At 42.2% G+C, this 14,612-nt stretch overlaps 1 protein-coding gene and 1 non-coding gene across 2 annotated transcripts in view; both read right to left on the bottom strand.

The window, feature by feature from the left end:
- CPQ (carboxypeptidase Q) overlaps positions 1-14,144 on the bottom strand; it is a 454,642-nt gene extending 440,498 nt beyond the window's left edge. Inside the window, exon 1 of the mRNA XM_027131464.1 lies at positions 13,975-14,144. The gene's annotated coding sequence lies outside the window, so the exon portion shown is untranslated. The remainder of the gene's footprint in view (positions 1-13,974) is intronic.
- TRNAV-UAC (transfer RNA valine (anticodon UAC)) lies at positions 2,961-3,032 on the bottom strand. The gene has a single exon. It is a non-coding gene; the product is annotated as a tRNA-Val (tRNA).
- Positions 14,145-14,612: the final 468 nt, after the last annotated feature.

The following is a 14,612-nucleotide window of genomic DNA, read 5'->3' as shown; positions in this document are numbered from 1 at the left end:
GCCCACGAGCCACAACTACTGAAGCCCACATGCCTAGAGCCCATGCTCCGCAACAAGAGAAGCCACCACAATAAAAAGCCCGTGCACAGCAACAAACAGTAGCCCCCACTTGCTGCAACTAGAGAAAGCCCGCGAGCAGCAACAAAGACCCAATGCAGCCAAAAATAAATAAATAAATAAATATATTAAAGAAAAGGATGAGAACCATGTCATAGTTATGTTTTGATTCTCAATGTCTGAATGTCTAATAGGTTACATGTATTACAATAACTCACGCAGTGTGGGGCATATAGTGGATACTCAATAAATATTTGTTGACTGAATAAGTGAACAAATGAACATTTATTGAGCACTTGCCATATGTTCCAGAACTCAATAAGGGTTTGTTAAATTGGACTAAATTGTTTCCACATCTGTCAGTCTAATCAATCCACAATTATTTCTTCCTATGGGGAAAAGAGAAGCTCACTAAGCATATCCAAAGTGCAATTATTGCAGGTTAGCACTTTTTCCCAATTAACAAGTAATTAACTACCAACTATTTATTTAAACCTATATGACCAGAACTATGCATGGTATAAAGATAGTGAAAGTCAGGATTCCTGCCCTCAGAAGTATAAAATACATTGTGGAGACTGAAAGATAAGCAAAAATTAAAGAGTAAATAATCAGTAGTGAAAAATGAAGTATAAGAAAAAAAAGAGAATATAGGTGACCTGAATAATTAAGAAGGACTTCATAAAAGAGGCAGGACTTCAGTCAGGCCTTTAAAAAAAATGGTTAAGATTTAGTTGCCAGGAGAGAAAAGAGAAGGGCATTTTAGGTTTAGGAACAGTAGAGAAAGATAGAACCAAATGTGGGCTAAGCGTGGGGATAGAGAGGAATTCACTTTAAAAGAGGAGATAAGGCTGAAAATTAGAGTTTGGAAAAGACTTAGAATTCATACAGCATAGAAAGAGAAATAAAGAAACCACCATCATCTGAACATTACAGTTTACAAAGATTTTTCAAACAAGCACTTTCTCATTTAAGCCACAAAATGTCTCTAATGAAATGCAGAGGAGGAACATGAAGTGACTTGAATTTAGATTCAGACATTCAACCTTGTGCCATGTACACACCATTCTCTCTATATAATGTTCAAATAACTGGGGGTAGGGGGGTGATCCTGGGAAGTAGGAGGATACTTAGCAGGATGACCTGGTTCCTCTTCTCACAGGTTGTGTTGAATGTCCTCTTCTACAACTTTCTAGCACCCTCTGCTTACCCCCTTCAAAGTTTACCACAATCTGAATCAAAATTATCCAGACTATCTCACTAGTCTTAAAGCTTTTCAAGGGAAAGATCAATGTCTTTCCACCCAGTATACAGTAAAAGCTCAATAAATGCTTTTGAGCTTTTAAAGTGAACTGTGTTTTCTTCATCCTTGTATCCCCACCACTCAGCACATGTGTGGCACAGAGAAGCAGCTAGATTGACACTGGCTAAGTGAAGAGCCTCCTGCAATAGACTGAATGTGTCCCCCTAAAATGCATATGTTGAAATCCTAACCATAATGTGATGGTATTAGGAGGTGGGACCTTTGATAGGTAATTAGGTCATGAGGGTAGAGCCCTCATGAACGGAATTAGTGCCCTTACAAAAGGGCACCTTCTTCTTTTGCCATGTGAGGACACTATGAGAAAGTGGCAGTTTGCAACCCAGAAGAGGGTCCTCAGCAGAACCTGACCATGCTGCTACCTTGAACTCAGATTTCTAGCCTCCAGACTGTGAGAAGTAAACTTCTGCTGTGCGTAAGCCACCCAGTCTATGGCGCTTTGTCACAGCAGTCAGAACTAAGACACTTCCTCGTCTCCAGTCTGACTGTACTTCTATCCACCCAACTCACCATTGCAGATTAATCTTGGTTCAAAACCTCGATTGGTAATTAATGATTCCAACAATGCTTTCATTAGCACCTTAGAATACCTTTGCTTTTCCTCCTCACCCAAGTTGCCAATTCTTCAAAACTAATTTTGAATTTTCTCTGTACGTGCTGCATAACACCATCATCAACATTTACTTAATCATGCCAAATATCTCCATATGAACTAAAGGCTGTCTGATCTCAGCTGGGTCCCTTGCATTGCTCAGCAACCCTTATATTTATCTTCAACTGACCCCTATCAAATTCCCCACAGCAGCTGCTACAAAGTTTTTCCACTCTCCTTAAGCCCCAGATTCAACCCCTACTCCCCTCGTGCTCAGCAAAAGCTCTCCTCTTCTACATAACTGAGAATACGATATTATGACCATGAGATGACTTGGCTTTCTTCGTCCTCAACTCATAACCCTTCTATCCCTTTATCTATACAGCTCTTCTCAGCTCACATCCCAGTGAAAGAAGTGCTCGCCCTCCTTTCCAAAGCCAAATTCTCTCTCCATACTGTACCAATTATTGGGAGGCAGAGATACTGAATAATATCCTCCAAACGGACAAGGAACTTTGAGACAGAAAAACAAAGCAGGCAATTCCATAAAGTGCAATTATGAAGTTTGTCGTGGGTAACGTACACACAGGCAGGAAGGATCAGGTCGACGGGATGATCCAGAGGCATTTGCAGCTGCACTTTGCACCATGGAAAGGGGTACCGGGGGATCTAAAGGGGCCAGAGCTAAACACGGAATCTGACTACCAAGTGAGAAGCATGACCACACCGACGGGGACTGGGGATTTTCCCCTCGCCCAGGGATCTCAGGACCATTAACCATCTGTGTCAGCATAAGGCATTCTTCCAGTTTCCACATCAGATGAAGACAAGGGTAAAAGTTGATGGGGAACATACCCTTGTAAGTTAAGCTAAAGCTGAGTCACACAGAAAGGGGAGGGGGGAGGGCTGTGGACCTAAGATGGAGATGACAAAATGGAGTCAGTGTGGTTCAGCCACACACGGCCATGCCACGTGGCTTGCGCACCTTAGTTCCCCAACCAGGGATCGAACCTGGGCCACAGCAGTGTAAGCACTGAGTCCTAACCACTGGGCCACCAGGGAATTCCCTTAAGGAGAATTGTGTCTGAACAAGAAGGACAAGATTGGGTCCAGAAAGGAAGAGCATACAACAGTATCAGCTGAAACTCCTTCCCCATCAGAAAGGCCAGGCTGACACCAGGTCAGCTGAGGAAGTGTTTAATTGGACACTTAGAGAATCTAATGTCATGTATGCAGATGCAAATGTTTGAAATGTTTGAGTTGTTTACAGTGCAGTTTGTGCCAGACAGGCTCCCATGCCAAGCCAGAACACAGCCTCCCATTATTCCGCTGGGCTCAGTTTCTAATGATGTTTCAGGGCTCTCTGAGCCTTGTCAATTTCCACATCCAAAGGCTCATTTGTGTTTTCAAGGCAGCGTCATTCTTCCCCTCATGAGCAGACATCAGTCCTTCCCCTGCCAATCTCTGTCACTGCCTGCTCTGGTTCAGAAAAGGCCTTGGAGAAATTATTTGAGAGGCAATTACTCCATCTCTAGAAATTTTAGTAGTTTGGGGAAAACTAACACAAAGGAAAAGTCAGACTCTTGATCCCTGCCTGGAAGTTAGGTCTCAGCTGATGTAATTATTTCGAGAACTGTTTCTGTTATTCACTGACCCAGGAAAACACAGCTTATTATTAGCTCAGCGAATAGACAATTCCACCTTAACATACCCCCTATAAGGCAGCAGTTCTTGATCGGGAGGATAAACAAGGATACACCACAACTGGACACTAGGGAATCCGTTCATCTTTAAGAACTGAACCATCCACACTCTGCCTTGAAAATGCAAAGCAAAAAAATATTGTCATTATCACAAATTGTTATGATGCCTTCGCTATATCCTCTTCCTATTATCGAATACCTTCCTCAAGAAAAAATTTTACATGTTTAAAGTCCTAAATTGGAAATACACATGAAGACTATTGTTCATGTATCATGTTAAGGATGCTCAATTCAAGAATAAAAATTTGCCACTAGTTTTACATTGGATAAGCTTATTTGTTTTATCCAATGGAGACCATTGGATAAAAAGTCATAAGAAAATTATTAGCATTTATTAATGAGTTCATTCATTTATTCATACTACAGACATCGATTGACTACCTATTATGCTCAGAACAACTGCAACTGTTTCAGATATACAGAGATAAAGAATATGTCGTCCTAGGCCTTAGGAAGCCAGTGAAAGAGGAAGGCAAATGACTGCGATACTGAGACAAAAGGAAACAGATTCTCAGGTACTAACAATAAAGTACAGTTGACCCTTGACCAACACGGGTATGAACTGTGTCTGTCCACTTATATGTGGATTTTTTTCAATCAATACTGCAGGTACTACAGGATCGAAGGTTAGCTGAACCTGAGGATGCAGAACCACAGATAGGTGGGGCTCACTGTAAAGTTACTCTCGGATTGCCGGCTGCTGTGGGGTTGGTGCCCCTAACCCCCAAGTTGTTCAAGGGTCAACTGTAATGATAAAGTATTGCAGGATTATCACAGGAGAGAACAAGGAAGCAATAACGGAGAAGATGATATTCCAGCTCAGCCTTGCAGGATAGATGAATTTGCATAGTTGTATGGTGGGAAGGGTATTTAAAGAACAACCATGAGCAAAGATGTGAACATTTATAATATGTTCCCCAGAAATGATTTAAAAAAAAAAATTCTGGCGTATAAAAAGCTGAAGTATTATAAAGCACTAGGGAGAAATTTAAACATACACATGCAAACAAGAAGTGTATTCCCAGTCCCATTTCAGACATAGTGATTCAGAACCCACAGGGTTAGGTGGGGGCCAGGAATCAGTATTTTTCAAATCTTCCCAGGTCGTGATGTGCACTCATGATGTGATCTGATACACACATATAGAATACATGGAGGGATCTAGTAGGTGTTATGGGCTGAACTGTGCCCCACCACAGTTCATATGTTTAAGCTCTACTACCCAGTACCGCAGAATGTGACTATATTTGGAGATAAGGACTTTAAAGAGGTAATTAAGTTAAAATGAGGGCACGGGGGGTGGGGCTAATACAATCTGACTGAGGTCCTTATAAGAAGAGGACATTTGGACACACAGAGACACCAGGGATGCACACGAACAGAAAGAAAATGACCATGTGAGGAAACAGCAAGAAGATGGACATCTGCAAGCCAAGGAGAGAAGCCTCAGAAGAAATCAAACCTGCTGACACCTTGATCTTGGACGTCCAGCCTCTAGAACTGTGAAAAAATACATTTCTACTGTTTAAGCCACCCACTCTATGGTATTTTGTTTTGTCAGGCCTAGCGAACTAATACAGTAAGTGAATGCACCAGGAACGTACCGAGAAATACATTTTAATGCCGTATTAGGAGTTTAGACTTTATTAGGAGTTTAGACTTTATTCCGCAGACAATTTCTCAAAATGTAGGTCTTTTGAGAAGGGAAGTAATATGATTCAGCCTATGATCCAACTCTTGAAGCAGTGTGGAAGACGAAGTAATTTAAAAAATTCTGCCTGGCCAAGGCAAGAGGCAATAACGGATATGACTAGAGTCGTGATAGAAAGGATGGGGGGATAAAAAAAAACAGAAAATTTCAGGTGCTATCACAGGTAGGCACAACAGCATTTGGTGACTTGATAATGTGGGAAGATGAGGAAAAGGGAAGAGTTAAGGCTAACCTCCCAGATTTTGATCCTGTTTTGTACCCTATATTTCAGATACATCACATTACCTACTACCTCATAGATTGAGATGCCATTAACCAAAATAGAAAACCCAGAAAGCATATTTGGGAATGAAATTGATGAGTTGAAAATCAGAGAACAGAAATCAGAAGAACGTCAAGTGTAGAGCTAGAGATCTCTTGAGAACAGAGGAGCTCTTTAGAGCCACATGGCAATGAGAGCACTGAGCTCACTTCCGTCACCACTCCTGTCCTTACAGCAACAAATAAAATGAGCAAACTGAAAACCAATGACTCCTTGGAGCAGAGACGTGAGAGTGCAAAGCAAACCACCACTCTAAAATCTAGAGAGACAGGAAAATCCAGAGCGTCACAGCCCAGATCTGCTTATCTGGAGCAGAAGCCACTGGACCCATAAAGTCTAGGAATACCTAAACAGTAATTTTGACAAATTGCTGGAGACTGAGTATGGCCTACCTTGAGAGTGAGAAACTCCTAAGGCCACAGTCTTGGGGAAGGAGGGGGGTGATTTCCAACAATTTCAGGTAATCACAAAACAGCTATTACAAAGGTGCAAAGACAGGAGGGAACCTACCAATGAAAAAACTAATGATGATAGTGGCTAATATTGACTGAGCAGGCCTGTCCTAAATGTTTATATTTCTTAACCCTACAGCAAACCTAGAGGATAATGCATTGGTTTTCTATTGCTGCTGTAACAAATTACCACAAAATTGGTGGCTTAAACAATACAAAGTTATTATCTTACAGTTCTGTAGGTCAGAAATCCAGCACTGGACTCACCAGGTAAAATCAAAGTGTTGGCTGGGCTGCATTCCTTCCGGGGGCTCTAGGGAAGGATCTTTGCCTTTTTCAGATCCTAATGGCCACCCATATTCCTTGTCTCATGGCCTCCTTCCTCCATCTTCAAAGCTGACAACATTGCATCTCTCTGGCCGTTCTTCCATAGTCGCATCTCCCTAACTCTCTGATCCTCTTCTGCCCCCCTCTCCCATTGTTAATTAGGCCCACCACATAATCCAGGATATGGATTTCAAGTCAGATAATGAGCAATCTTAATTCCATCCACAGCCTTAATTCTCCTTTGCCACATAACCTATCATATTCACAGGTTCCAGGGATTAGGGCATGGGCATCTTTGGGGGAGGACATTATTCTGCCTACCACTGATAGTTATAATTAGTTTTCCCATTTTACAAAGGAAGAAACTGAGGCATAGAGAGCATATGTAATTGGTCCAAGGTCACACAAGTGTTGGTGACAGAGCTGAAATCTGAACCCAAGAAACTGACTTCCGATCCTATTTTCTTAACTGTTAAACTACAGCAAATACAGGGTGCTAGTGATGGTTAGTTTAAGTGGTAAACCCTAAAATTTAGGCTGAATAAGTAGCGGAATGAAGTCTGAAGAGTGCTGACTTCCATGATTTGCCCTCTGCTTCCCAAAGAACTAACCTGGGGTTTGTGATCCTCCGTTCATTCCCTCGTCTTCCTATGGCCCCTGGTTTTCTGTAAGTCTTATCTCAGAAAAGCTAATGAAAAGAAAAACCCTACAAAAGAACAGCCAGATGCTTCAGATGGTAAATTTTGCGATACAGTACACACGGTATTAATGATTTAGAACATTAAACAAATGTAACAAATGCATCTTCAGATGAGTCACAGATAACATAGATCCAAAGTATTCTGATAATGGTAAAAGAACCTCCAAACGATGTTCTGGGAACAAAAGGGACATATGAAGGTGGAAGATTCATTCTATAAGCCACTTGACAGCATCGTGAAAGAGAAGATGTTTTCTCTTTACCATTTCAGTAAATTACAAAGCTAATTGAAAACATGGGCCAAACCAGAGGATCAAGGCACAAGACCAGCAGGCCTCTCGAATTCACTGAATTCTTCGTTAAACGTTTTTTACAATCTTTCATAAATGCTTGAAGAAGAAATGAATTTTCTGTGAATAAGAGACCATATATATACATATACAATCGTATATCTTACACATATATATTCATATATAACATAAAGAATTTTTTGATAAACCTTTGATATACCATATTATTGAAACTTTCTATATCCCTGTTCACCCTTATGAATTATATTCTTCAACCTCATGAATTATATTATTCAAATCTTACCATTTGGCTTTTGTCTGCTTGATTTGTCATATAAACAACAGATCTTAAAGTCTCCTATAAATTGTTTTGGTCAAGTCAGACAGAGAAAGACAAATATCATATGTTATTGCTTATATGTGGAATCTAAAAAAAGGCTACAAATGAACTTATTTACAAACAGAAATAGAGTCACAGATGTAGCAAACAAACTATGGTTACCAAGGGGGAAGGGAGGAAGGGATAAACTGTGAGACTGGGATTGACATATACACACTATTATATATAAAAGAGATAACCAATAAGGACCGACTGTATAGCAAAGGGAACTCTACTCAATACTCTGTAATGGCCTATATGGGAAAAGAATCTAAAAAAAGAGTGGATACATGTATATGTATAACTGATTCACTTCGCTGTACAGCAGAAACTAATACAACATAGTAAATCAACTATACTCTAATAAAAATTAATTTTTTTAAATTGTTTTGGTCATTTTCTCATACTTCTGACCATTTCCTTTATATTCTTTGAAGATAAATATGTTTAAATGCCTGGCCCATAAAATGTCACAGCTATTCTGTCTTCCTTATAGATTTTATCTTTTATCAACTCTAGATCTGGTATAATGCTCTTTGCTTTGAATTACACTCGGTTTCTTTTTAATAATGATGTGGAACTCAAGGTCCGTAAAGGTTTCTGGTTTTCCCACCCCGGCCCACTATGTTGACGGATTTACACTGATGACTGTCTCTTGTGGGTCCCACCAGGGGCAGTGCCAGTGCTGGGCTTTTCTCTCCATTTCCCAGCTGAGCTGTGGCCAGTGTCCTACCTGTAGGTGCTTCATAAGAAGCAAAGGTAGCTAGATGGATTTAATTGAAAATCATTACGTTCAATGTGCTGTAAATGGCCTCAAATAATCAGGGGATCCAGGTCCAGGTCCCCATTTTCTTACTTGATACTCAACTTGGAAAAGTTTTCACATATAATACAATCAATGTAGACACAGCTTACTGCAGATGTATCTTGCTTTAAGCAAACCCCATATTGAAAGTCTGGATTTATCCAGATAATATGTTAAGGAATGATTAATAGTTCACTTTGTAAAGAGGTTATTTGCCTCTTGGAAGATTTAGTCCTAAGATTTTTTTATATTGCAAACTCTCCTATTACATTTTAAGTATTATTTGATTTCCACAGCAATTCTCTATATACAACCCTTCATAACCATCCCTACTGCACAGAGCAGAGTTGGTGCTAAGGATCCTTTCCACCACTGCCTGTCTCCCCAGAGATCTTGGCTCTGTTGGCTTTCAAATATCATCTGCTTTAGTCTTACTTTTACATGATGGACATGGTGGGAGGTGGAGGGGACTCATTGTAAAACGCCAAGGTTCCAAGGCAAAGCAAGGTTCCGATACAATGGACAGAGCAGTGGGCTGAAACTCAGAAGGCCTAGAGTTCTTGCCAGTTATGGGATCTGAGGCAAACTACAGCCTCCTTAATACCCAGATTTTCAGTTTACAAAAGAAAGATAATAGTGCCTGCCTGCACATGCTTCTGAGGGTTCATATAAAAATTATCTTTAAATATAAGGTGCTATGCTAATATACCCTTTTTTCCAAGCAAGTCTAATGCCACGACCCTAAGAGAACACTACATCAATCTAACTTTTTCTCTGTTAGCAACTGTTTCTCACAGAATTCGTTAAAAGTTCTGAAAATTCCTCCTAATCATTATCCTTTTCATTTTATCTCACTCTACTTGTTATTCTTCCCTTAGTTCAAAGTCTCCCAACACCTTCTCTGCAAAATAAGATCAAACCCTCTGCACAGCACCTCGAAACAATCACCTATCTGTCTCTCCCTGACAAGGTGAATAAGATGAGAAAGCAAAGCTTGTGATATTCTTACCACTAAAGAAATACGTTCTTTGGAAGAGCCAGCTCAAATTTCCTCTCTGTATTCCAAATCTGCCTATACCTGTGCTTTAAGCAACCGGTCCTCTCTGCTACACTCCTGCCATTTGCTCATCTTTGTGCCTTTCAACCACTCCTGTCTGTGTTGCTCTGTTTTGGTTTCTTTTGGTGGTTTATAATAACCTCTCATTGTCTGAGTATCTAACTTCGTTCCTTCACTAGAACTTACATAATATTTAGAGTTCTAAAGATCTCATCTGAAATATAAGGGTCATTAGTTATGTCTAATGTGTTTTTTTTCCTTCTTTTTAAGTGTTTTATTGAACTGATCTGTCTTTTTAGACTGTGGACCTGTCGTAAAGTTTGGCCAGTCTTGGCTATATATGACGTCACAGTACAGCTACAGTCAAGGCTGTACACCAGGGATCTCCCCTGGATGTTCCAAAGTTGTCTCACTGTCTTTCTGCCAGAACCTCTTCCTCATCTGGTGTTCATTACCCTCATTAGTGGCATCTCCATCCACCCAGGTAAGCAATTCCAAAACCTCAGAATTATTTTCAACCTTATTTCCCATATGCAGCTAGTCATTAAATCCTGCCTTCCCTATATTCTGAATATCTCTCAAACTTACACTAGTTTACACCCTTATCCTATTTCATTTGGACTATAGCAACATCATCCTCACTTTCTTCTGGCCTCCTTGGCTTTCCCCTCTCTAGTTCCTCTGAAATACTATTGCTGGAGCTATTTTCTAAAGGAAATCCAATCATAGCACTCCTCTGCTTAAAAATTCAGCTTAAAAACTCTTAAAGACTATCTAGGCTGTGATAAAGCCTGAAAAACATGACATTCAAGGACCTTCCTTCTCTGGCCCCAACCTCACAAGACCTCTTTACTACAGACGCACCCAACCCGTCTCCCCCTGGGAGTGCCACGCTCAGACTGCCTCCATTTCTTTGCCCATGTAGTTCTCTGTGCTTAGAACAAACACCCTTCTCCCTCCTCTTGGCTTTCGGCCTTCGAAATCCAGTTCAAAATTCACCTGCTCTGTGAAGTCTTCCTAAATTCTGACCATACCTCTCTCCTGGGAGAATGAGTGGCCACTACTTCCACATCACCCTGTGCTGCAATTATTTGTGGATGCGTCACTTTCCTACGTAAACTCGGTATCTCATTCATCTTTACCTGGCACACAGTACGCACTCATTAAATGTTTACTGAAATTAATATGCGCTGAGTAAAAGAATAACTAAAGAAAAATTCCATAGATCTAGAAGCACACCAGTCCTCCTTCTTAGCTGCATTAAAGAAACAGGGCCCAGGGATAAAGAAAAGGACTAATAATCTGATGTAGCAAACACATGAATGGGTTGTTTGTTTTTAAAACCTAAGTGGCTTAGGGAGGGCAGGGGGAGAAGAAAGTATATTTTAAAGCTCTAGCTCCAGGGCAAGTAATAAAAATTGTTGCTTTAATGTTTTTTTTCATAATATTGTGAGCAATGGGAAGGTCTATTCCATCACACCGGCCTTCAGGGCAGAAAGTTTCAGCCTCCTGAGCTAAGTCAAACTGGCACTGGCTCTCTGTTTTTCGAGCAGCCGCAATTGGCCTCTGCCTTCTATGAGACTAAATTTGACTGACAAAGAAGAAACAAAATCATTTCCCAGTTACTTTATGGGCCCCTCTTTTCCGCTTTTGCACTTGTCAATTAATTATAAGCGTGCTGGAAATTCGTCTCACATTTCTGCCCCTACATTACACTGAGGTAGGCATTGTACTCTGTCTGCATTAGGAGTTGTCATTAGGTTGGGAGGCAGCAACTAGCCCAAGAAACAACACTGTTTAGTACTCAGAGTTTGAAGCCCTTAGATGCCACTCACCCACATAGCTTTTGATGTCATCCTTTTTATACTCCCTGGATTGTTAAATCTGAACACGTTTAAAATTAGGATGCATGTGCATCTAGGTCAAAATATCAGAGTCTAGAGTACCAATGGAACTCAATAATTTTCAAAATGATAAAACAAACAATTCTCTATAGTTCAGTCTTAATCATTCCACCCCTGAGCTCCCATTCTAAATTTACTTACCCACAATGCCCAAGAGTTTAATATACTACCTGGAACACACACAGAGACCACATTTGACAACATTACAAGGCTTTCCTAGCAGGGATTGTCTATATTTCTGGCAGAAATCCTGCCTCCATCTACCTGTGTTTTGAATGCCTGACTTTCCCATTTCCCAAGCACTGTTTCCATTTAGGAAGGTTGAATAGGGATTACAACTGTACCTAGCACTTAGGTTTACAGCGAGGAATAAATGGGGCAATACAAGTAAAAAGGTTGAATATAACAGTGCTTGGTGAGTGGTCAGTGCCCCATAAACATCACCTCTGTTACATTCCATGCCGGAACCCCATGTGACCCCATAATTGGATCTTTGAGAAAAGAATCAGAGAAAGTTGGTCTTTTTCACCAAGCACCATGTTTGACTTCACTTCTCCCAATAGACTTGAAAGAACTGAAGTAGGTAACATTAATTTTACTTTACTTAACATGTTTGGGACTTTGTGTTTGTGAAATGTAGCATGCAAGAAATATTCCAATACGTACGTAAAATGACTTTTTAAGTGCCTTTTAAAAATCTCTAAGGTCCTTCCGTTTCCAAAATGTTGTGATCTATGATAACTAATCTCAAATCCAGGCAAATTAATAGTGATATAACTCCCTAGATATACTGAAAATATATGGCATTGTCAGGCTGGTTGTATTGGAAACAAGTTAGACCCAGGACCAGGAACCTGGGGCAATGCGCAAAACAATCTTGCCCTTCTTTCTCCCCTCCAGCCCAGAGTCTATAATTCTCATCTCAAGCTCCCAGGTCCTTTTGTAGCAGATGTGGAGAGGATGAGGAATGAGTTGGAATTTGCAGAGAAAACAGTGGAGCCAAAATTCTACAGAATCCCAAGAGGAGCAGCTGAAGTGAGCAGGCTTCATGAAATCACCTGCAATTTCACCTTTTAACCGATAAAAGAGAATCCTAGAAGTCTAACTCAAGAAGGGGCCCTACCTAACCCCCTGCATCTTGGAGATTAAGAAACTGAGACCTAAAGAGATCAAGTAACACATCTAAAGTCATCCAGCTTTTCTGAAACCTGGGTCTGGAAACCTAGAAGTGATGCAGTGACCAATCGAATTAAAGCAGTCTCAACCTATGTCACTTCCGAAGTGTCTGCACACCGATAAATGTCTCTTTTTTCCTCTCTGAACTATATTCAGCCTTCTACAGTCACCCACAAACCAGCCAGCACTTGTCTCAGGAAGACAGACAAGATCCTCCACAATCCTGAATTCAAAGAGACATCTGGTTTTACAAACAAGTTACTAAAAGCAGTGTCATGTGGTACTACCTTCAGATTCATCCTTATCTTTCAGAAATACATTAAATAATATTATAGTGACAATGATTCTCCAAAGTAGAAAACAAAACTCAAGAAAAAAAAAAAGCCTAGGCATACTTTGCTTTAAGTAATGCATATAGGAAAATCTACTTAGAGTGGAAATATGAGGGGGTGCTTCTGGTGATTATTTTCTTTTGAAACAGCATAGAATAGAACTTTTAAGTAGCCACAGTCAGAATGACTCCATTTACAAGAGTGCCACATTCACACAGCTTTTGGGAAACTACCAGAAGATAAGAGTTGTAAGCCCGTGTCTCCACTGCCTCCTTGTCGTGTGTATTTATATCCATTCATGTATTCCTTCATTCAGCTCTACTTCATGTGTACTCATTCATTAATTCACCAGTTCTCCCTCATAGAAACTCACTCATTCATTCAATTGCTCACTTGAGTACTACCGAGTACCTGAGAAGTCCGACAGGGGCTTTGCCCTCGTGTAACTTAAGAGCCTACGTGGAGCCTAGACGTACACACCAAAAATGAAAGTACAAGATAAAAGGCGAAAAGAACCACAAAGGAGACCCGATAAAGCAACCTGGAGGCTCAGGGGAACTAGGTGCTGGTTCCAGATGCGGGCGAGGGAAGCTCCTGGGCGGCTTGGGGCGGGGCACCTCCCCTCCCCGAGACAAGAGAGAAAAGGAGACATCACGCCTGGCTCACTGCTCTCTGTGCACAGCATCTCCCTCTATCCCGGCGGCCGCACGCGCCCCCCCCCCCCCCATTGCTTGGCCCTTGTCGCGGAAGCCGCACGCCCTGCCCGTCTCCCGGTGGCCTCCCTACCCTGTCCGTCAGTCGCTCCCACGAATGGGTGACTTGGGAAGTCCACACCGGTGCCGGCAACGCCTAGGCCCGCCCGCCGGGAGGAGCCGGGCCCAGCAGCCCGTGGGCAAGGCCCGGCCCGCGGCGCACGAACCTGGTCGACCGTTCGGCCTGCGGCGGCGGCGGGCGGAGGCGGCGCCCAGGGTCACGCTGCAGGGTATCTGCGGTTCTGCCCGCTGCGCACTGAGCGGGAAGGCGGGGCGCAGCGGCCCGGGACGCTGGGCGCGGGCGGGAGGGCCCGGCGGGGCGCCGCCCCCACCACGCCCGCAGGCCTCGCTGCGCCTCGGGAGACCTGAGGGCGGCGGGCCGACCAGCTGGTGCCTCACCTTCTGGCTCTGGCTCCCGTTAGAAAATCAGTGTCCCACCCTGGGTCCTGGGCCCCGCGGCCTTGCTTCTTTATTTAGGGGCCAAAGCGCCCGAGCGTCGTCCTCCGGCCCTCGCGGGTCTCTGGCCGGCGGAGGTTTCAAGAGCTGTAACCTCCGGTGGGCCGAAGGGCTTGGCCGAGGTGTCCTATGCTTTCATGAGTGGCCGTGCAGGTAGGGAAGGAAGGGGTTGTGGAGCTGAAAGGAAAGCGTGAAAGGTGTTTTTCTGTCTCTGCG

Source organism: Aethalodelphis obliquidens, unplaced genomic scaffold (genome assembly GCF_003676395.1).
Source record: "Aethalodelphis obliquidens isolate GAN/ISIS:26980383/991018 unplaced genomic scaffold, ASM367639v1 scaffold39, whole genome shotgun sequence".
Taxonomy (NCBI): domain Eukaryota; kingdom Metazoa; phylum Chordata; class Mammalia; order Artiodactyla; family Delphinidae; genus Aethalodelphis; species Aethalodelphis obliquidens.
Note: the sequence above shows the minus strand (reverse complement) of the source record. Positions and strands in the feature narration are given on the sequence as shown.